Source organism: Leptonychotes weddellii, chromosome 10, assembly GCF_054177405.1.
Source record: "Leptonychotes weddellii isolate Sample4059 chromosome 10, ASM5417740v2, whole genome shotgun sequence".
NCBI classification, from domain to species: Eukaryota; Metazoa; Chordata; class Mammalia; order Carnivora; family Phocidae; genus Leptonychotes; species Leptonychotes weddellii.
In genome coordinates this window covers 101407521-101429037 of record NC_138378.1, presented here as the reverse complement: position 1 = coordinate 101429037, position 21517 = coordinate 101407521, and the positions used below count along the sequence as shown (strand labels likewise).

The following is a 21517-nucleotide window of genomic DNA, read 5'->3' as shown; positions in this document are numbered from 1 at the left end:
CTGTGTGGCCTCAGAGAGCACGGTGGCAACGAACGAGAGGAGGTTCCGGCCAGGCTAAGGCTGCTGTCTGGCCCTGGAGCCCACACAGTCCTAGGCTCAGAATCTACTCTGGGGGTCACCAGGTGGAGGAATCCGTCAGAAGGGGGGGCACCACTGCACTGGACTGGGTAAATTTGAAACTGTAAAGCCCTTATTCTAGAATTTTGAAAATTAGTGATTAATGTAGGATATGTTTGTCAGTATAGTCTGTGAATCAGAATATTTATCAAAATACTCCCCTCTCTCTTCTGCCTGCACAGAGGGTCCTGCTTTGAAATGCAATCCATTTGCAATACTTCCTTTGCAATTTCCAATTAGAAAAACACGAATTCCCTCTTGTCTGGCCCTGGCTACCATTTACACAGCTCGCAACTGGGCTACAGGCTGCCTTCCTTCCTTCTAATTTTCTACAGTTCTGCAAAGTGTGGGCTTTTTGTCTGTACAAACTCCATTTAGCAGTGATGGAAATTACACAAGACAGTGGAGTTTGGGACCTCATTTCAAATCCCATCACAGAGGCAAATAATTATTTGCATTTTTGTTTCCTTCTAGTCATTGTCCCTCTTACCAGAATGTCCTCAGTGAATATAATTTTTCCCCACAAAGTGAGCATTTTTAATGTTATTTACAGATGAGGAAGCTGAGGTCAGAAGGCTGCGAGATACACCGACTATGGAACCAGAAAGAGCAGGGTGGGGAGCAATGGTGTACCGGCAAGTGTGTTAAGAGCTGGCTTCCCAAGGGTGGGGGGAAAGCCCTGATTTGCAACATTTCAATGTCCCCCCACCCCCCCCATGGCTGATTCATGCGAAAGCTACTCAGCCAGCGCGTCTCAGCTTCATTTTTTGCAAATGAACAGAACTCCAAACCAGGCCAGTGCCTAGTTCAGAGGGCCTCTAGAAACCCCAGTGCCCTTTGCTCAGAAAAGAGAAGCAGCTCCAGAAAGAGGTATCCGGTACCGTATCTTCCAGAATGAATCACGAATCCTTACTGGGCTGTGAAATCGATTTATTTGTGGGTTGCAACCAGAATCTTCAAACAGGAAAAACTAGAATAGAACAGGGGAAAAAAAAAAAATCAGAGTGCAGCAGACATGGGAAGATTGTTCTTCCCTGAAACCTTTCATTCCTACGGAGGTATGGATGTGTGTCCCGGGTTATGACAAACAAAGATCTTTTCTTGCTGTCAGTCACAGCCTGAACAGTTGGAGAACCCCTGACCTGGTGAAGCTGGCTTGCTAGAAAGCAGGGCTTTTATCTCCTAGAGGCTTGGGGTGTGACAGAGGCACCTAGAAGAACTAGCTTTATTCCCCCCGCCCTCCCCGCCAGTTCTCTGCCCAAGGAGAGGGGCTGGGGCACCCTCGTGGGTTGGGGGGCACGAGCCAGGGAAGGCAGGCTCCAGGAGCCCTCGGGGAGGCCTGCCCGTGAGCCCTGGCGGCAGGAGGGAAGCTCGCGAGAGGGAGGGGAGGAAGCCGAGCAGGAAACGAACCGTCCCTGCGAGCTCACGGCTGCTGGAACCCTCCGCAGCAGCTACTCAATGACCAACAATAGCACCATTAGATAAAAATAACCCGTGGGGTCTGCAGCCCTGCTGTGCAGGGCAGGGGCATGCTGTCTGGAGGGTGGAAATGTCACCAGGCCGCGGCTGGGGTCCTGCTGCTTGGCGCCGTGCTAGGCCTTGATTTCCTGATTGCTAATTAGAGGGCAGTGTTCCAGCTGGAGGTCACTGGGGCTGGTGCCAGTAATGGGGCTTCTTGCCCCCAGGGTCTCTGGTCCCCTGCACTCATGCACAGGGTGATATATGTTAAAAAAAAAAAAAAATCACTCCTGCTAAGACCTTGAGGTCTGAATGTACCACCTCTCCCAGCTGGGGTCTCACCTTAAAAGAGGAGGGCTTACCTGAAGCTGGTCTTCCATGGGGGCTGTTCAGGGAAGCCTCAGGGACGAGGTCTGCTCAGCAGCCCTCGAAGCCTCTCCCTTGGCCAGGCGGTGGGGGGGGGGGCTGACCCGGGGCTGACCCCAAAGCACATCCCCCTGTTCCCCAAAGGCCTCTCTCCAGGCTGCCCTCAGGGCCCGCACTCTGCCAGCCGTCAGTCCTCCCACACAGGGGAATGGAGGGAGGAGGCCAGGGTCACGCCAAATGTTATTTTTACTACCACAAAGCCTATTGAGAACCGCCAGTCAGCTCGGAGATACAGAGACTGGGTCCCCTGTTTGCTTCTGGCCTCACGGTTTGCCGGCTAGTAATCCGGTTTGAGCCTGCTTCTCAACCTCCCCTGCCCATCCCAGAAGCACCCAGGTCCCTCCAGGGCTAACCACACTCCCAGGGCATTGCCCTCTACAGTTTACACCTGACCTTCCTTCACTTACACAGTGCTTTTTCACCTGAAGTACAAGAATTCAGGGGCACGGGTGACCTTGGGACAGAAATTACCCCCATATTTTCATTAACTACTCAGTGAAACTTAGCATCCCGCCGTAGGAATGGGGGCCGCCCAACAGCAGGCTCGCCGGCGCCTGTGATGGTCACCGGCAGAAATCCCAGGCAGTCCCACTTCCGCCGTGCAGTCGCTGCAGGTGTCACGAATGGCCAGTCGCCATCGTCGTGGCTACTCAGCACCCCACCTGCTGCTGGATTTCGGTAGGTAAGGCATTCGCGAAGGAGGACGTTTATGACTGGCTCGCAAATGCACGAACAATAATCTTTTGCTAGCGGTCCGTCCGCGTAATAGATGTGCTTTGTGACCCTCCCCGTCTGATTTTGTGCATGGAAAGCATTTTTTTTTAATATTTTTTTTTTTTTTATTTATTTGGCAGAGATAGCACAAGTAGGCAGAGTGGCAGGCAGAGGGAAAGGGAGAAGCAGGCTTCCCGCGGAGCAGGGAGCCCGATGCGGGGCTCGATCCCAGGACCTTGGGATCATGACCTGAGCCGAAGGCAGCCGCTTAACTGACTGAGCCACCCAGGCGCCCAGGAAAGCATTCTTTTGAGACGAGCATTAAAACGTCTTCAAGCTGCCAGGAGGCTCTGTGGCACAGAGATCAAGAACCCCCCCCAGGCACTGGTGCAGGGGTGCTGAGCAGAGCTAGAATAGTGTGGGAAGGCAAGGAAGCCTCGCCCATACCCCCCAGGGGCTCCGGGCCAAGAAAACACCAATAAGCAAATAAACAACTGCAAACTAACCTGCTGGGCGCTGTGAAGGTGGAGGCTGTTTGGACAGAAGGCGGTTGGAGAAACGGGAGGGCCTCCAAGGAGGTGGCCACTACCTCCTCTTAGACCCCCGGGGGCTTCCCAGCCACCTCTGGTAGGAGAGGAGAGAGCCCACCTACCCTCGGGGGCTCTGGGAGCAGGTGGCTTCTCCCTGGGCCTGCTCCATTCCCCGCCCCCGCCCGCCAGCCTGGCACCAGGCCTTGGGAGCAGGGTGCTGAGCTGTCCCCACTGCCTTGGCCCGAGACATTTCCCAGAATACAGAACTTTCGGTGCCCAAAGTGGGAGTCCTGGCCAAACCCCACCCTTTTCTCCTAGGACTAATTCAAATGCCTGGAATTTGGGTCAACTCCTTCCCATAAGCACCTTCTCTGTTTGTCCACCTTGATCTGTGTCTGTCTATCTGGGTCTCTGGCTCTCCTCTCCCCCTCTACCCAATTTCTGCTTTAACTCTCAAGCTAGCTGATGTCCCCAGCTCCTGATGGTCAAGTGATTTGAATTTTTCATTCCCCTGGGGCCTGTTATGAGCACTACCGGCTCTTTGTTTTTAATTGGGGTATAATTTACATAAAGGGCTCAATTCCCAGGTGAATAGCTCAGTGAAATGTACACCCCTAAAACCACCACCCAGGTCTAGATCTAGAGTGCTCACACCCCAGAAGGCTTCTGAGTGTCCCTTCACTGTCCCTTACTCCAAAGAGTAACCGCTATCGCCACCTTCATGGCAAGGGGATCATGCGCTCTGTCCCCATTAGGAGCGCACCTGCCCCACTGAGGCTGCTCATGGGGCCAGGGCTGGGAGAGGCCCCCCTCAGCAGGACCACGAAGCAGGGGGCAGGGTTGTACAGAGCATGTAGGGAAAACACCATTCCTTATGGCTAGAGGGAATAAGTAGCCTTGTTTTCCAGTAAGGACACCAGGAGTCTGAGAGGGATGGCTCACTTAGTCCTTCGTTTGACGAGCAGTGACCAGGTTCAGGAACACAGTCTGTGGAGGGGAGGCAGAACTGGGGTAACAACCCAGAATCCCAGGGCAACTTCCTTCCTGTAAGCCCTGTGGCCGCCTTTGGGGAAAAGCCAGGACTGGCTCCCGCTGGCTGAGTGTGCATCCTCTGTTTCTTCTGTTTCTCCCCCTGACCAGACACCCATCCCTCCTGAACGCCTCAGCGCTCACTGCATATTAGAATCACCAGGGGAGCTTTAAAAAACAAACAAGCAAAAAAACCTCTCGATGCTCAGGCCTCACCCCAGTGTTGCTGGGAATGATACCCAGGTGCCAGTATTTTTAGAAATTCCTCAGGCAATTCTTTTTTTTTTTTTTTAAAGATTTTATTTATTTATTTGAGAGAGCGAGAATGAGAGAGTACATGAGAGGGGGGAGGGTCAGAGGGAGAAGCAGACTCCCCGCTGAGCAGGGAGCCCGATGCGGGACTCGATCCCGGGACTCCAGGATCATGACCTGAGCCGAAGGCAGTCGCCTAACCGACTGAGCCACCCAGGCGCCCGAAATTCCTCAGGCAATTCTAATATTCTCAGGCAAGTTTGTGAGGAAGAAGCTATTCTCAGACTTTACAGTGTGTATGAATTTTCTGGGGCTCTTCTTAAAATGCAGATTCTAATTCAGGAGGGCTGGGATGGCCTGAGGTTCTGTATTTCTTTTTCTTTTAAAGATTTTATTTATTTGAGAGAGAGAGAGAGTGAGTGAGTGCAGGAGCAGAGGGAGAGGGAGAAGCAGGCTCCCCGCTGAGCAGGGAGCCCGATGCGGGGCTCGATCCCAGGATCCTGGGATCATGACCTGAGCTGAAGGCAGACGCTTAACCGACTGAGCCACCCAGGCACCCCGAGGTTCTGTATTTCTTTCTTTTTTTTTTTTTTAAGATTTTATTTATTTATTTGAGAGAGCGAGAATGAGAGAGAGTACATGAGAGGGGGGAGGGTCAGAGGGAGAAGCAGGCTCCTCGCTGAGCAGGGAGCCTGATGTGGGACTCGATCCCGGGACTTCAGGATCATGACCTGAGCCGAAGGCAGTCGCTTAACCAACTGAGCCACCCAGGCGCCCGAGGTTCTGTATTTCTAACAAGCTGCTGAGTGAGGCCAAGGCTACCAGTCCAGGAAAATGGCCTTGAGTTGCAAAGATATAGAGGGCCATTCTCAATTCCCAATTCTTCCTCATATAAATCTATTTTGCAGTGATGCATTTTTCAGTTTGTCTTTTAAATAGAAAGCTCGCTTCCCCACCCCCTGCCAAGTAACTATGTTTACCCACCTTTACCAGGAAAGGGTACGATGATTTCTCATGTGCCAAACATCATCCTCAACAACTTTGGGGATAAAGAGGTGAAAAATATGAAAACATTGAGTAGAGACAGCAGAGATGGAATATCTAGTATGCATCCACTTGGGGCTTTGGAAGCAGATGGGGAAAAATGAGAGGGGTACAATAGTCAACAAAGAAATGGATGAGAATTTGTCATAAGTGATTAGCTACAATATCCCACGGATTTGAGAAGGCCACTGAACCCCTCCCGCCCCACCAAAGATGGAGATATACACCTAGATGCAACAAATTAACATCTAGAACAACTGAGACAAAAAGGAAATCCTAAGAGCAGTCAGAAAGAAAAAGATGATTAACTTTAGGGGGTTTAATATTATTTTTTAAAGATTTTATTTATTTGAGAGCGAGAATGAGAGAGAGCACATGAGAGGGGGGAGGGTTTTTATTTTTATTTTATTCTTTAGATTTTATTTATTTATTTGAGAGAAACAGCATGAGAGGGGAGAGGGTCAGAGGGAGAAGCAGGCTCCCCGCTGAGCCGGGAGCCCGATGTGGGACTCCATCCCAGGACCCTGGGATCATGACCTGAGCCAAAGGCAGTCTCTTAACCAACTGAGCCACCCAGGCACCCCTACAATGTCTTTAAACAGCCCACAAAAGAACTCCCCAGTCCTGCCTTGTCTCTCTGTCCTTTACCCAATACCACTAGCTAGGTTTAGGCTCCAGGGTCCTGGGCAGGGGTTAGGGGGAGGTCCCCCAACAGTCCTGCCACCAAAGAATGTCTCCCCACAGAGGTGAGGGCTATGCCCTAGTGCAATGCCAATCTAAGGGTCTGTCCTCCTGTCCCCTCGCTTTGTCCTTCCCTGGCAGGTCTGTTAGGAACCAGCTGATGAGTAAAGCAGGTTCTATTTGGGAGCTTGTGTCTCTGTGGTTGGCGAGGGGGAAACCAGGAGCCGCTACCTGTGAAATCCATGGAAAGCTCTGCTCCATGGCCACAGTGGGGCATGCAGGTCTATCGTGGGCCAGCACGGCCAGCTCTCCGATGGGAGGCAGCCTGGTGTGGCAGCGAGAGACTGGATTCAGAGTTACACCAGGTTCAATACCCCTATCCTCCCACCACTCCCTAGCTGACCATGTGACTGAATTCTCTGAGCTTCGGTTTCCTCCTTGGTGAAGTGGAGAGAGACCATAACAGACCGGAGTAATTGCTGTAAAGATGGGGTATGTGTAGATGCTGACATCGAGTATGCATTCAGGCTCAAACAGTCCTAACTGTTGTGAGGACTACATGAAATGATACATGTGGAAAGAAGGGCATAGTTAACTCAGCTCCTGGCCCCTAGACGGTGCTCACCAAATGTTATGTGTCTTACCCATTCTTGATGACCACCTCTCTGATGCACAACGAGCCGTTTCTCTGTTCTTCCTTCATGACAGGGAGCAGAAGATTGGGGGGTGGGACGGGCAGTGGTCGGGCCTGAGCTCCCAGGCTTCCCACCCCTCCGTGGGACCACCCTTCCCAGACAACCTCCTGTGACCATTTGCAGCCTACACCTTTGCTACGATTCCTGGGACTGAGAAACCTCTGACCTTGGCCTTGGGGTCGTTATCTTAGGTGTCGGGGGTGGGAGAGAGAAAAACGTTGGCATCTGGAGTTGTTCCTGATGGCCCTAGCTCACAAGCTGCCACAGACCATCACCGTCTATCAACTCATTGGAAAAAATGACTACAATTACATTTCACACATCAACAAAAAGGAAAAATAAAAGCCCCATTGGAATGTCTGAGTCACTCTTCAGAGCCTTTAAATTACCCATGCATTATGACCCTTCTCCTTACTGCCTCCCATGCAGGGAAGCACGGGGCCAGGCCAGCTGCATTTGCCTGATGCTGGCCAGCCTGGCCCAAAGTCCCTGCAGATCGCCTAGGACTCTGGGGCTTAAAATAGACTGGAATCAGTCGGGCTTGTGGGGGTCATTCTTTTACGGGCTCGGTGCTCTGGGCTCACTGGTGACTTGGGCGTGTCATTGACACATACACAAGCTGGGAGGAAGGAGGAGAGATAATGGTGAACAGCATTCGTGCCCAGATGTAAAGCTTGCTTGTTTAGAAACCAGTTGCTTCACTTAAGAAGGTAAGGGGATTGAGCAGCGACCCTTCCTGAAGCATCGTATCTTTCCCGCCAGGTATGTGCAGCCCAATACACAATTGGAAGCCATCTGTACACTTGCTGGAAACGATGTAGGTCGAATACTGGTCCCTAAATTCACAGGAACAGTGTTTTTAAAAGCATTTTGAGGCGGGGGGGGTGTCATGCACCCCTTTGAGAATCTGATGGGACCTATAAACTTTTTCCCCACAAATACCAGCATATTGCTTGCCAATTCCAGGGAATTCACAGGCTCGCCTAAGAGGCATGGTGTCCCTGGATCCAAATTTGCACAGAATAGACGTTTTTTTTTAATTTAAGATTTTATTTGTTAGAAGGAACACAAGCAAGGGGAACAGTAGAAGGAGAGGGAGAAACAGCCTCCCCCAATGAGCAGGGAGCATGATGCGGCACTCAATTCCAAGACCCTGGGATCATGACCTGAGCCGAAGGCAGATGCTTAACCGACTGAGCCACCCAGGTGTCCCTGGATAGACTTGTTATCTAAAGGAACCATGTGGGGGATTTGTTTGTGAAGTGTCCTTCTGTCCTCGGGCTCCCTCATCCCACCTCACCCCCTTTTGTGAGTTTTGGAAGATTCATCTTGGCAAATGGGGTTTGCTCGTGGAAGGAGAACTAGCTTCTGTGCTGAGGGCCCCCCTCCCAGGTCACAGTGCCCCCAGAGCTCTCCTTTCAGCTCAGATACCAAGACCTTCTTTCCAAACCAGGAGGCAGAATCGGGCCAAGCTCAGCACAAAGTGCCCACTGTCCGGGCCCGGTAGGTAACCTGACCTCTCACGGTTCACTCCTCACGCCACCAACAGCAAGACGGTCTGAGGTCTCTCAGCCCACCCAGCCCATGTCCCCGGCCCCCCAGCGGAAATGCTATTGGAAGGCAGGGAATGGTGCGTCTCGAGGGTGAAAGTGCACGCTCTGCGATACCCAAGGCTTCTAGAATCTTGGCTACCGTCCATGCATTCTTCGACTCAGGCATCACATCTGTGGCTACAGTGGGTGCTGAGCAACAGGTCTGGGCTGGAGAAGGTTGTGTTTACAAAGCAGCTTTACGCCCGCCTGTCTGCGAACTTTGGAACGCACCTCTACAGTAATTATCAATAACGATAATATAACGATGTCTTACTCTGTATGACATTTTACCCTGTGTAAAGCGCTTATGTATATATTCTTGTAGTGTGGGAAAATAGACCTAAAATGTGCCATCTTCACTATTTTTAAGTGTCTCAGTCAGTGGCTCTCTGTACATTCACAGTATCGTGCAACCATCACGACTATCCCTTTCCAGGACTTTTTCATCATCCCAGACAGGAACTCTGAATCACTTTCGGTCTCTACCGATTTGCCTCTTCTGGGTACTTCCTATAAGTGGGATCCTACAGTATTTGTCCTTTTGTGTCTGGCTTATTTCACCTAGCCTGATGTTTTCAGGTTCATCCCCATAGCCTGTGTCAGCATTTACCTTCATTTTCTGGCTGAATAATATTCTGGGGTGCTTGTGTATCGAATTCTGTGTCCCCCTCTGTCGGCGGACATTTACATGGTTTCTGCCGGTGACGTTGTGAACATGGGTGAATGGAGTATGTTTGAGTCGCGGCTTTCAGTTCTTGTGGGTATTACCTAGGAGTGGAATTGCTGAGTCACATGGTGATTTTACCAGGTTCTCCTATTTATATTGCAATAAACAACTCTTACTTGATTATAACTGTTGGAGACATGAGGGTACTGAAGCTCAGAGAAGGGAAGGGAAGGAGATAAAATCACTTGAAAGAGGTTTTAACTTCAGGATTGTAAATACTCCTGTGCCCGGAGCAGGGACTAAGGGGAGGCAAATGACGCATCTAAGGTGCAGCATTCAGGAGGACTCGGTCTCAAGCATGCACAACCCCTTGCCATGGGCAGCTTTGCCACTAAGCACGGTGCCTAGGGCCCAGGACAATTTTAGGGGCCATTAAAATGTTTTATTTTAAAATCAGAAGAGGGTGCCTGGGTGGCTCAGTCGATAAGTATCTGCCTTCGGCTCTGGTCATGATCCAAGTGTCCTGGGTTGGAGCCCCGCGACAGGCTCCCCGCTCTTTGCGGAGTCTGCTTCTCCCTCTGCCCCTCCTCCCACTCGTTCTCTCAATCTCTCTCTCTCTCAAATAAATAAATAAAAATATTTAAAATCAGAAGAAAAATGTGAATATAATCCAGCTTGGATTACATTAGTCTTTTTAACACAGTTTGAAAATATAATTTTTAATATATATTTTTTAAGAAGGAAGGGGTCCACAGAGGCAAAAGTGCCCAGGGCCCTGAAAGCCATCATGGTTCCCATCCAGAGAGCAAGTATCCTATTAAAAGCGCAGGATTTAGGGAGGCTCTCATCTTTAAGATCCTTCAAGGACCAACTGCACTGTCACTAACCCCAGAGTGTGTGCCTCCTTAAATTTTATGCCTTAAGCACCTGGCTTGCCTCACCAGAAGCCTTGCCCCACCTGGGTCTTGACCAAGCTGGATGGTTCCTCCTGGCCCTCTGGGCAACAACGTCTCTGGCCAAGGGCTCCTCACCTGGTAGCACACTTGTGTTACTTAGGGCAGGAACGAGGCCAAGGGAAGCCAGGCTTAGTCATTTAAAGGCTAGGTGTCTGCCCATGGGGCGTTACTCGAGGGACCATGGCGAACCCCACAACATGACAGCCTTCACTAACATTTACACTTATTCCATTTCATGGAGTTTGTCACATCTGTAGTTATTCTACCTAGAAAGTCTCTATTTGTATTCATTCCCAAACCATTAGCTCATTCTGTCAACCCATAAGAATAGAAAAGATTTCCTTTGCAAAGGTCTACCTCTGGGTTCATAATCTTGTTTTCCTGTCCATTCAAGGGAGCCCACTCACCCCCACTTCACAAGACCATTGTTTCACGTTCACTGATGTGAGCAAAGGGCATTTGGGGAGACAAGATATACTTCACTGATTAACAAGTACATTCGGCAAATCTTCATTGAGCACTCACCCTATGCTTCAGCCCTGGAGACAGGAAAGTGAACAAGACAGTAAAAACTCCCTGCCTCTGTGGCACTTACATTGCAGGAGGAGGATAGAGACCACAAAAAAATAAGTGACAGACCTATAATGGGCCTGATGGTGGTATATAATGGAGGGAAGTGAAGCTGGGAGTAACGAATGTGGGAAGGGGCTGAGAGCGCGGTTGTAGATCAGGTGGTCAGGAGAGGGCTCATGGACAAGTTCCATGTTAGCAAAGACCCGGGCAGCATGAGGGACCAAACCATATGGATATCTGGGAAATGAGTTCCAAGGAGAGAAAACTGCAAGTGCAAAGGCCCCGGGGCTGGAGCATGCCTGGCTGAGGGCAGTCACTGTTGTGGCCCCAGGGGTTGTTTCTTTGGTACAGCATCAAACTAGAGTCCCTGCTGAGGACCCCAGTGCTCAGGTCCCAGCTCATAAGGACCCACTTTTCTTTTTTTTTTTTTTAAGATTTTATTTATTTATTTGACAGAGACAATGAGAGGGAACATAAGCAGCGGGAATGGGAGAGGGAGAAGCAGGCCTCCCACCGAGCAGGGAGCCCGATATGGGCCTTAATCCCAGGACCCGAGCTGAAGGCAGTTGCTTAACCGACTGAGCCACCCAGGCGCCCCAGGGACCCACTTTTCTAAGAGTCACCGGGCTGGCCATATCGGATCCTGTGTTCCAGGAGGTTCTGTTAGTGGTCTGGTCTGCTCTCAGGTGGAGCTGTGCCATGGCCTCAAGAACCATGGGGTGGGCCCATTTGCACTCTCCTCCCTCAGCACCACATGCATGCATACGAGCAGAGAAAACAGTTGGTGACAATATAGTAAAGCAGATGCACAGGTAGAAGGGGAAAGAGGAAGGCCCAGAGACGGGTGCACACAGGCAGAGGGAGAGACCAGAGAGATGGACACAAAGATACGTGGGAAGCTGGAGACTGGGAGAGAGACTGCCCTTAGGGGTCCTAACAGCTGCCGGTTCCTGATTCCCATACTTCCTGGAGAGGCCCCCAGGTTCCATCCTTGGAATCCACCTGGATCTCTGTCATTACTCCCACCTCTTCCTCTGTTTCTCCTAAGTGAGCCCCAGAGCCCAAACTCTGGGATTCTTCGTGTGGCTCTGTTGCCCTGCCTTTGGCCATCTGAATCCCTGAAGGAGGGGCACCTTCTGTGCGGGCCCCCTGATGACTTCAGGCGCCCTGAGGCAGAGAGCTCTGGGCCTGGACTCGGCGGCCTGGGTTCACGCTCCAGCTCGGCCGTGTACTAGCCACATGACCTTGAAAAAATCAACCGAGGGCCCCAAGGCTCGCTCTCTCCACCTCTCCTGTGGAGACTATCCGCCCTGCCCTGCCTGCCTCTCTGCACTGTTGTGAAAGTACAGTGGAACCCACGTGGAAGGGGCCTGCAGGCTGTCAACTGCCATGGAAGGGCATGTGGTTATGACCCTGCCTCAGGAGGCAGGGCCCACTGCGCTGTGGGCCGAGCCACTTAGCGGGCTTTCCTGGCCCAGTGCCATCACTCAGCTTGGTGGCTGAGCCCCCACCTCGGTCCGCCCAGCCTGGGTTCCACCCAGCAGCGCTCCTTCCTGTTTCCTCCTCCTCTTACCCTGTACGTTTTCTTATCGAGCTGGTGACTCTGAATCAGCCCACCCTCCACTAGCTTCTCAAAAATCTGCATTTGTCCTAAAGCTCCTTTGCTCTATGAAAGTCCCCATCTTCCCTGAACAACGTGGCTCATCGACAGCCCCACCTACCCTCTTGGAGGCTACCCCAACCCTGTGTCTGTTCGTTTCACCAAGATGAAAACAGCTTCATGCTGGGAGGAGTCCACACTGTCCTTCCTCCCAACATTTAAAGAACCCCTTGACTCCTCATCAGGGGCGACCCCTTGGACCACAACCAGTTGGGCTGGCTGAGAACCATGTAATATTGCTCATCTGTCCTTGGAATCCATTTTTTCCTCCCCATAAGCACTCTCAGACTCCAATTTAAGTCCCCATCCTTTCAGGAGATGATTGCCACCGACTTCTGAACTTCTTCTATCGTCCCCCTGTCCTCAGAGTAAGCCTTCGAAAAACTCATCTAAACCCCTTCTGCCTCAGAATTGTCCATGGCTCCCAATAGTCTGTGGGATGAAACTCTGATCTCTTAGTTTGGCATCCGTGGCCCTACACGACTTGACCAAATCCTTCCCCAACCTCGTCTCCTATTTGGCATGCTCCGTGCAATGTGGTAGGCAGCCTCTGAGGTGGCCCCAGTCATCCCCATCTCCTGACTCGTGTGTAATCCCCTCCTCTTGAGAGTTGCTGGCCATGGTGATTTGCTTCTACCGTATGAGTAAGGCAGAAACAATGGGGTATCAGCTCTGAGATTAAGTCACAAGAGATGATGGCTTCTATCCTGCACACCCTCCTCTCGCCCTGAGAGAGGCCAGAGGCCATGTTGTGAGCTGCTCTCCAGAGAAGTCCACAAGGTAAAGAACTGAAGGAGGCTGCAGGCCAAGTGCCAGGGAGAAGCTGAGGCCTTCAGCCCAATAGCCTGTGGGAAACCGGGATCCCACCAAAAGCTACACAAGTGAGCTTGAAAGCTGATCTTTCCCTAGTGGAGCCTTCAGAGGAGACCCCAGCCCCAGGCTGCACTCTGACTGTGGTCATGTGAGATACTTCAAAGTAGAGTCACCCAGCTAAGCTGTACTCAAATTCCTAACCCAAAACTGAGGTAATAAAGGTCGGTTGTTTTAACAAGTTTTGTGATAACTTGTTAAACGGTAATAAATAATTAATATAATAGAGTTTCCCTAGGTCTCAGAAAACCACTCTAGAACTTAATACTATAAATTCCTGAGCAGCATTTTCCACAGATCTGTGCCCCACATTCTACTGCTTCTCTGGCCACCTCAGCCTTCATGTCTCCACAATAAATACTGCTGATCATCCTAACTCTCTTCAGATTCCTAGGCCTCCTAGCACCCACCCTTGAAGGGTCCTTCCCAACACGCACACCCCTTGCTCCCAGTAGATGGCCTCAGGGAGAATATGAGAGCTATCAGATGGGACGTCTCTTCCCTTTCCGCCCTAAAGGAACAAAGCTGTTCACTTCAGCGCCCAACCATTCATTCCTCAATCTTCTTACAACAGAGGGTGACTCCTATCACTGATCCCAATCCCTCTTCCAGGGCTCTGGGTCTCATCCCACCCCTCTACATTTGCAACGATCCCATCTTTCTCCTGTGTCTGCAACCCCTCCCTCTCCTTCCTGGTAACATTTCAGGTCACTCAGGTCACACTGTTCTCTCACATCTTGGCAAACATTTCCTTGATCCCACAATCCCCTCCAGCGACCACCACCCTCTCCTTTTTCCTTCTACAACAAAACTCTTGTGATGTCCTCTACATTTCCTTCCTTCCCATTCTCTCCAGTCTGGCTTTTGCTCTAATTGCTCCATCAGAACATCTCTCTCCAAAATCATCAGTGACCTAGAGGTTGCCAAATCCAATCAACATTTTTCAGACCTTATTGTTTTTGACCTTCAGGAACACTGAAATGTTGACTTCTTTGGGCTTCAAGACTCTCTCCAGCCTCGTATTTATAGATTCTGTTGCCACTCCTCAACCTCCAGCTGAGGAGTCCCTCAGCCTTAGTCCCCAGGTCCTCTTCTCTCCTCCCACCCCACACATTTTCCTTTTGCTAGGCAATCCCAGCCACATCTCAAATACCACTTCTACATCCATGACACTCATATCTGCACCCTAGCCCAGACTTCTCTGAGATCCAGCTCTATGTAGCCAACTGCCTTCCATCCACTCAGATGAATGCACCTCTTACACTCAACACATCCAAACTTGAATTCATGTCATGACCCCACAATTGGCACTTCCCCAGTGTTTTAGTTCTCAGTGAATTGCCCAAACCCAAACTCTGGTAGGTCATACTTCTTTGTTACTATTCTCTATTCTGCCTCCTAAAAGTACCCATTGTTTGCCTTCCATCACCATTAGGCCAAACCACCATCTTCTGTCACTTGAAGTGGAGTGATAGCATCCTTCTCCTCCTCCTCTTCTTCAAAGAGATATCCTCATACTCCAGGCTTCTCACCCCTAGATAGGCCTGTAGTACTTTAAAAATTCACTCATGCCAAAACCTCATCTCAGTCCAATTAAAAAAAAAAAAATCCCTGGTAGTGGGCTCCATACCATGCTTATGAAAAATTTCCCAGTTAACTCTAACCTATAGCTGTGATTGAGACTCGCTCGTTTAACTGGTCTCCCCACATCCATTACTGTTCCACTCCATTTTCCATGGGGTTGGTCAGGGGCAGATAAATCTCATTATGTCACCCCCTTGCTTTTAGGATAAAGAAGGAAGCCTTCTGGTCCTGTGTCATCTCACTCTGCCTGCCTCCCATAAGCCAGGGTCCTCTGCTGCTTGAATTTGGTACTTCTTTCAGATATTCTGGAACCTATGCTTTTTCTACTCCAGAACTGTCAGGCATGCTGTTCCCTTTTCCTGGAATGTTTGGCCTGACTAATCAGCTCAACTTGTCTTCTGCGGGGCAACCTTTCCTGATTCCCAGATCAACTGGGTCCCTCTCACCCCATTCATGCTCCCATAGGTCCTCTTCCCCTTCACAGACTTGGCACAATTGTACACTTATCTGTGTGAGTTTTGTTTGTTTAATTTCTGGTTTTTCAACTAGAAAGAGAGAAGGATCATTCCTGCTTTGTTATTTTCTGCCCTCCTGACACTGAACCCAATTACCTGGAACCTAGCATGTTTTAGGTAAAAATTCACAGAATGATAATAAATACATGTTTCTTCATATCCCCATAGTTTAGTACAGTTTTCTGACTCCCTGGAATGCACCAATCCTGTCCACAGCCTCCTCATTTTTCCTCCTGGCAGACTCCTATTTTTCCTTCCTGACCCTGTTTAAAAAAATCCTCCTTGACAATTCCTTCCTGGTTCCCTAAGGCAGAGTTAGTTTCTCCTTCTCTGTAAGCTAATAGCCTTTTCTTTCCCTCTGTCATAATTTCATTAACTTGCTTGTGGACCTTCTTCCTGCTGCAGCTGGACTTCACGATCATGTCCCTTGTTCTTGTGCTAATAACTCATTTGCCGGATGAATGAACAAATAAGCTAATGAAATCACATCACTTAATTGTAACTCTAAAGTGAGGAACATACATATAAATTGTCCACCACCATATGTGCTAGACTCTTGGGTCACATGTCAAGTTCTTGTGCTGCATCCTTCTGGTGAAGCTTTCTGGATGTTCCTCTTGTGCCTCTCCAGCCGGGTCCAGAGGAGTTCTTTGATGCAGGCTACTGGGTGATTTCCTATCATGGGGAGGGCCATGGGACCCTGCTTCTGGGGGATGGGGGGGAGGAGATACAGTTCCAGCTCTGGCCCCTCTCTCCATTACTGGTGAGCTGTTTTCCTGCGGGAACCTGACTGCTTTTTGGTGCCATGAGGAACCAGTGACTTGCTCAAAGCCAACAGGCCTTAGCTCCAGACTAAGATTGGTAAGGAGAGACCATGACCAGGATGTAGTGAGGAGAGGGACTGCATCAGGATGAGGGAATGAGGAAGAGATGCTTCATGGCCAGGCTCTCACCACCTTCAAATGGGAATTCCTGGTATTTTCCAGCAGCTGCGCCCTCCTTCCCAAGGCACTCAGCCTAGGAAAGAGTCTCTGCACCTGCAGAACTGCCCCAATACATCCGTGGGTGCTGGCCCTGGGCAACTGGGTAGGAGGCCTGCTGTGTTGGTTCATGTCTGCTGACCAAGTGGAGAGAAGCAGAAGCAGGCCTGGGCAGGGCCAGGGGAAGTCATCTGGGGAAATGCAGCTGAGGGACCCCTCCCAGCACAGCCCCACCCTCAGGCCCACTTTCTCTTCTCTTGCCTAGCTCTGTGGGCTGCCAGAATGACCTATGTGATGTGGTGGGATGGCCTTTGGAAAAGGCCCACCTGCCACACATGTTAGGAATACTGCCAACGGGGTGGGCAAGAAATACCTTTTCCGGGACAGAGAGATGGAGCAGGGTTGATATCATGGATGATGATAGTAATAATAGCTAATGTTTACTGAGCATTTCCAAAGCACCAGGCCAAGCAAGCCTGATAATGGGGCAGACCATTATCTGGTCTCGCCCTGACACAAATTGTTATAGTTGTTATATCGAAGCACCTACTCCTCTTCAAATGTTCGAGAACCCTCTGCACGTGGTGGCTACAGGAGTCACGTATGCCATGAGACACCCTTCTAAACCACCTTGATGCTCTTGGCCTCACCATTTCTGGGGCCCCTGGCTACTGCTTGTGCTCTAGCTGCTTCTGTGCAACCAGCTCAGCATCAGCTCCAGCCAACTTCCAGGGGGCACCATCTTGCCAGCCCCTCAGCTCATCCCCACACTGTGCACCTCTTTTCCTACCTCTGGGCTTCCATATTGCCTCTGAGGTATGAGGTGCCACTAATGGGCCTTGTACCCACAACCCCAAAGAATGAGGTTGGGCAGATCTTTGGCCAATGGAGACAGTGGACACATTCTTCCCCCTTCCTTTCCCCTGGTTGGGCTGTCCTGAGACTCAAGAGCTTCATACAGCCTCTTGGAAGATGGCCCCATGATACCAAACAATCGGTTTATTTCATGTAAGTGAGAGCCAGCTTAGTAGCACACGGCATGTTGGCTCCCCTGGCTTCCTGCCTCACCCCCTCTTCATTTGTTCTTGTTTCCCAAGAACTGCACACCCTAATAAAGCAGTAGCATATCTACTTGTGCCATGAGCTCTGCTTTCTGGGGTACCCAGGCTAAGGCAAGCTAGTGGGGAAACAGACATGAATGCACATCATTTATGCTAAGGAAGAAATAAAGAGGAGGATGTGGATTTTGTTCTGTGATAAGAGGGAGCTGTGATTTGCAGGAAGATAACTCTTGCAGCTGGGTGGAGGGGGGAGATGAAAAAATGCAGGCTCAGACATAGTCTGGGTGGTGGCTGAGGCACAGGTCTGGGAGGTACTGGGCTGAACTTGGGCAACTTTGGTGTGCTTACTTGTCTGGTGGCCTGTGGGTGACCACTCTTTCTTTGGAAGAAACAGTAGGCGAGGGAAAGAGATGAGGCCCCTGCTGTGGAGCCTCAATTATCCTTTGAGAGAGTGTCTGTGATCCTCTTGAGCCCCATTATCAGTCATCTGCATGGAGATTTCCATGCTTTGTTGAGTGCAGGGCATTATAGACAGGTGTCTCTGATTTACGACCCTGAAATCCAATTCTGGGAAAATATTGCCTAAAATGGTTAAACACTTCAGAAGTGCTGCTCTGAGACCTGAGCTCTTTGCTCCCAGGACAGAACAGTCTTGGCCCTTTGTTCCTCTGCAAATGAAGGACTTTCCCATGGGGCCACCTATTAGTCTGAGCCTGGTAGAGCTTCCTTGGTTCAACCCTGTGTAGCACTCGAAGTCCATAGTGCTTTCAGTTCTTAAAAGAAGTTGCTCAACTGTCCCCTCGATGGCATTGCCTCCAACAATGGGTCTGCTGTCATTCTTCTCTTTGTTCTTCATGGCTGTTCTCTGGCTGCTTTCAAGATTTTTCTCTTTATTCTTAAGCAATTTGATTATATGTACTGGTGTCATTTCCTTGATGTTTCTTTGTGCTTGGGCTCCATTGAGCTTCTTGGTTCCTTTTATCAAAATAGGAAAATTTTTCAGCTCTTTCTTTTCTTTATCTCTCTACTCTCCTTTTGGGGCTGCAAGTATTCCTCTATTATGTGCTTGAAGTTGTCCTATAGCTCATTATCCTACATGCTCTGTTTTTATCCTTCAGTCAGTGTCTAATCTATGGTTAATCCCATCCAGTATGTTTCCCATCTTAGACACTTAGTTTTCCTATCCCTAGAAATCAGATTTGGGTCTTTTAAAAAAATATATCTTTCATGTTTTTCCCAAAATGCTCATGCTTTCCTCTATCTTCTTGAACATGTGGAGTATATTTATAATAACTTTAAAAAAAAAATGTTCTTGTCTATTATTTCTGTCATCGGTGTCATTTCTGTATCTGTTTCTATCAATTGATTTTTTTCCCATTATGGATTTTATTTTCCTGGTTCTTTGACGCCTGATAATTTTTAACTGAATAACCTTGTGAATAATGTGGATTTTACCTTGTTGAATGCCGGATTTTTTTTAATTTAAATATTTTTGAGCTTCATTCTGAGACTCAGTTAAGCTACCTGGAAGCAATTTGATCTTTTGAGACTTGCTTTCAAGCTTCTTAGGTGGGACCCAAATAACCTTTAGTTAAGGGCCCAATTTTCCCATTATTGGAGCAGGCAGTGATTTGTAAGCAAGAGAGGATCACGATAGAATTTGCAATTAAGGAAACCACTCTGGCAGAATGAAGAAGATAGAAGGGAAGGACGGGACAGCAGAGAGATCCAACGCAGAGCCTACTGCTTATCCAGACAAGGGAATGGAGAAGACTGTTGTTCAGGTAGCCCCCAGTGCAGGGCTTGGAAATAGGGTTGGAGTCAGTGGTGCTTTGGGCAGGCCGAGTAAGAGGGAGAAGGGTGAGTCTGAAATGATCCAAGGTTTCTCATTTGGGCTTCTGCTAGATTCAAAGGGAATGAGATCCATGTGAAGCCATTAGTGGGGTTTCCATAGGCCGGGAATTTCTAGTCACTCCTTGCTGAATTTCTCTGTCACAAGCAGAAAGCCAATTCCAAGAATGAGGCAGAGTTAGGACCCAAGCAACCTAGCATCCGGTATCTGCTGGGCCTTTTCTTCTGGTGGCTCCAAAGAACATCAGTATCCAAATCAAGATCCTAAGCACTGACAACTTCTCTGCCTATAACCTCACAGACTTTCTCCTGTTTAAAGAAAAGATTTCTTTGTATAAGTGTACCATCTGGTGCCCAGTAGAGCTTGGAAATTAGAGGCTTTTATAGCACTGCATTTTTATAATGTGATATTAAAATTACATTAATATCTCTGGTGCTGCAATTATATTAGCCAAGGATTAAGTCTGCCTCTCTCTAATGAAAAAATGTTAATGAAGAATTTCATTCATAAAATGTTGAAATGGCCTCCCTGTTTCTCACTGAACTATTCAGAGAAATTTCCTTAAGGCCCACAGAGTCTATGTTTAGTCCCAATCTGTGATCCATCCTCTATGCCTATTTTCAGAAAATGTTCCTCCATAAGCTACATACCACATGTATAATTTCCCCCGTTCTTTGATGCAGCAACATGTTTTCTGGCAAGACATCTAAGAACATTAATCAAGTGTACTGTTGGAACCATGACTTTGGAGATTAAAAATGTACTTTGTCTACACCAGGGCAAAGGAAGACTTAAGGTTAAAAAAAAGTTAAGAAGTGAGACCCATTAACTTCCTCTCTCTCCTTCCTCCCTGGCTGTAAATTTGACCAAGAGTAAATGAAGTGTCTCTAATTAGCTTGTCCAAGTAACAAAGTACCTCCCACCCTGCTAGGGGCCCAGAAAAGCCATGAACTTGGGCTGCCTGCAAAGGCTCTTGTTTCCCCCAGGATAATCATTGTTTGGGGCCCAAACCTGACAGCTAAAGAAAACGGAAATTATAAACATAAGTATCACAGTTCATACACTTTGCAAATTGTTGGGGCATTTTCTCATTTCCTCCATCTCCTGTGTTTCACACATACATGCACACCCAAATAAGCCAGCTAAATATATTGGCAAAGTCACATTCAGGGTTTGTTGTAGTTCTTAATTAAAGGCATTAAAAACAAACAAACAAACAAACAAAACCCCAAAATGTTAACTGAAGCCATTAAAAAAGCAAGAACATTAACTAAAGCTACCAGAAATCGCCCTCAATATTATACCCCTTCTATTGTAAAGTGAAAAAAAGAAATCTGAAATGAAGGGTTAAATTATTTGCATAGTTAATGTCCTACAAATTATCTGAAAAGACGCAGGCCCCAACTCTGCCTTCCAAAGCTAGGAAAATGCTAACTATGATGTCTGTCTCCTGGCACCAAATAGGTAGCTCTTAAATGATCCCAAATACCAAAACATGCCCAGGCTGTGTTTCTAAAGCGCTGAAGCTGAAATTTCCAACATAACAAACCCCCAAAACATTTGGTTTCCAGCAGTGCCTGGATATGTTCAAGCCTGATTCTGTACAAGTCCCGGGTAAAAGAATAAAAGACTCTAGAAGGAGGAATACATGGGGTGGAGTAGGGAGGACGTGAGGGGGTAATTGGTAAGGATAGGAGAGCCCCGAAGTGAAACCAAATTCAAATAATAGGCTAAAAATAGAAACAGTCTCCTAAAAGGTTAGGAAGAGACATTGTGTTATTAAAAGATAATTTTCACTGGGGCGCCTGGGTGGCTCAGTCGTTAGGCGCCTGCCTTCGGCTCAGGTCATGGTCCCAGGGTCCTGGGATCGAGCCCCGCATCAGGCTCCCTGCTCCGCGGGAAGCCTGCTTCTCCCTCTCTCACTCCCCCTGCTTGTGTTTCCTCTCTCGCTGTATCTCTCTCTGTCAAATAAATAAAATCTTTAAAAAAAAAAGAAAAAAAGATAATTTTCACAAAAAGGTAAAATCATGACTCGCACACAGATTTAAAAATGTACATGTTCAGGTAATTATTTTCCTCATGATATGAGGGAAGCAGGCAGATGTTCAAAGGAAAAATCAGAAACAGACGATTGTATGTTGAGTAAATAGTGTTAAGATGAATTGGAGATAAATAAAGATAAAACTGGGTTGCGGAAGTCAATTACATCTCCAACAGGACAAAATTTACATACCTATCAGTTATAATTTACATATCTATCA

The 21517-nt window shown here is 48.7% G+C and overlaps 2 long non-coding RNA genes across 3 annotated transcripts in view; both read right to left on the bottom strand.

The window, feature by feature from the left end:
• Window positions 1-21517, bottom strand: part of LOC145715962 (uncharacterized) — a 223205-nt gene that overhangs the window by 164731 nt on the left and 36957 nt on the right. The window lies entirely within an intron of this gene.
• Window positions 897-3830, bottom strand: LOC145723721 (uncharacterized). Of its 2 annotated transcripts, none has more exons than XR_014148976.1 (2): window positions 1938-2312; window positions 897-1087 (listed from the first exon to the last, which is right to left on the bottom strand). It is a non-coding gene; the product is annotated as an uncharacterized LOC145723721 (long non-coding RNA). The 2 variants fall into 2 exon arrangements; XR_014148977.1 differs by lacking the exon at window positions 1938-2312 and adding an exon at window positions 3222-3830 and having other exon boundaries at window positions 1031-1087.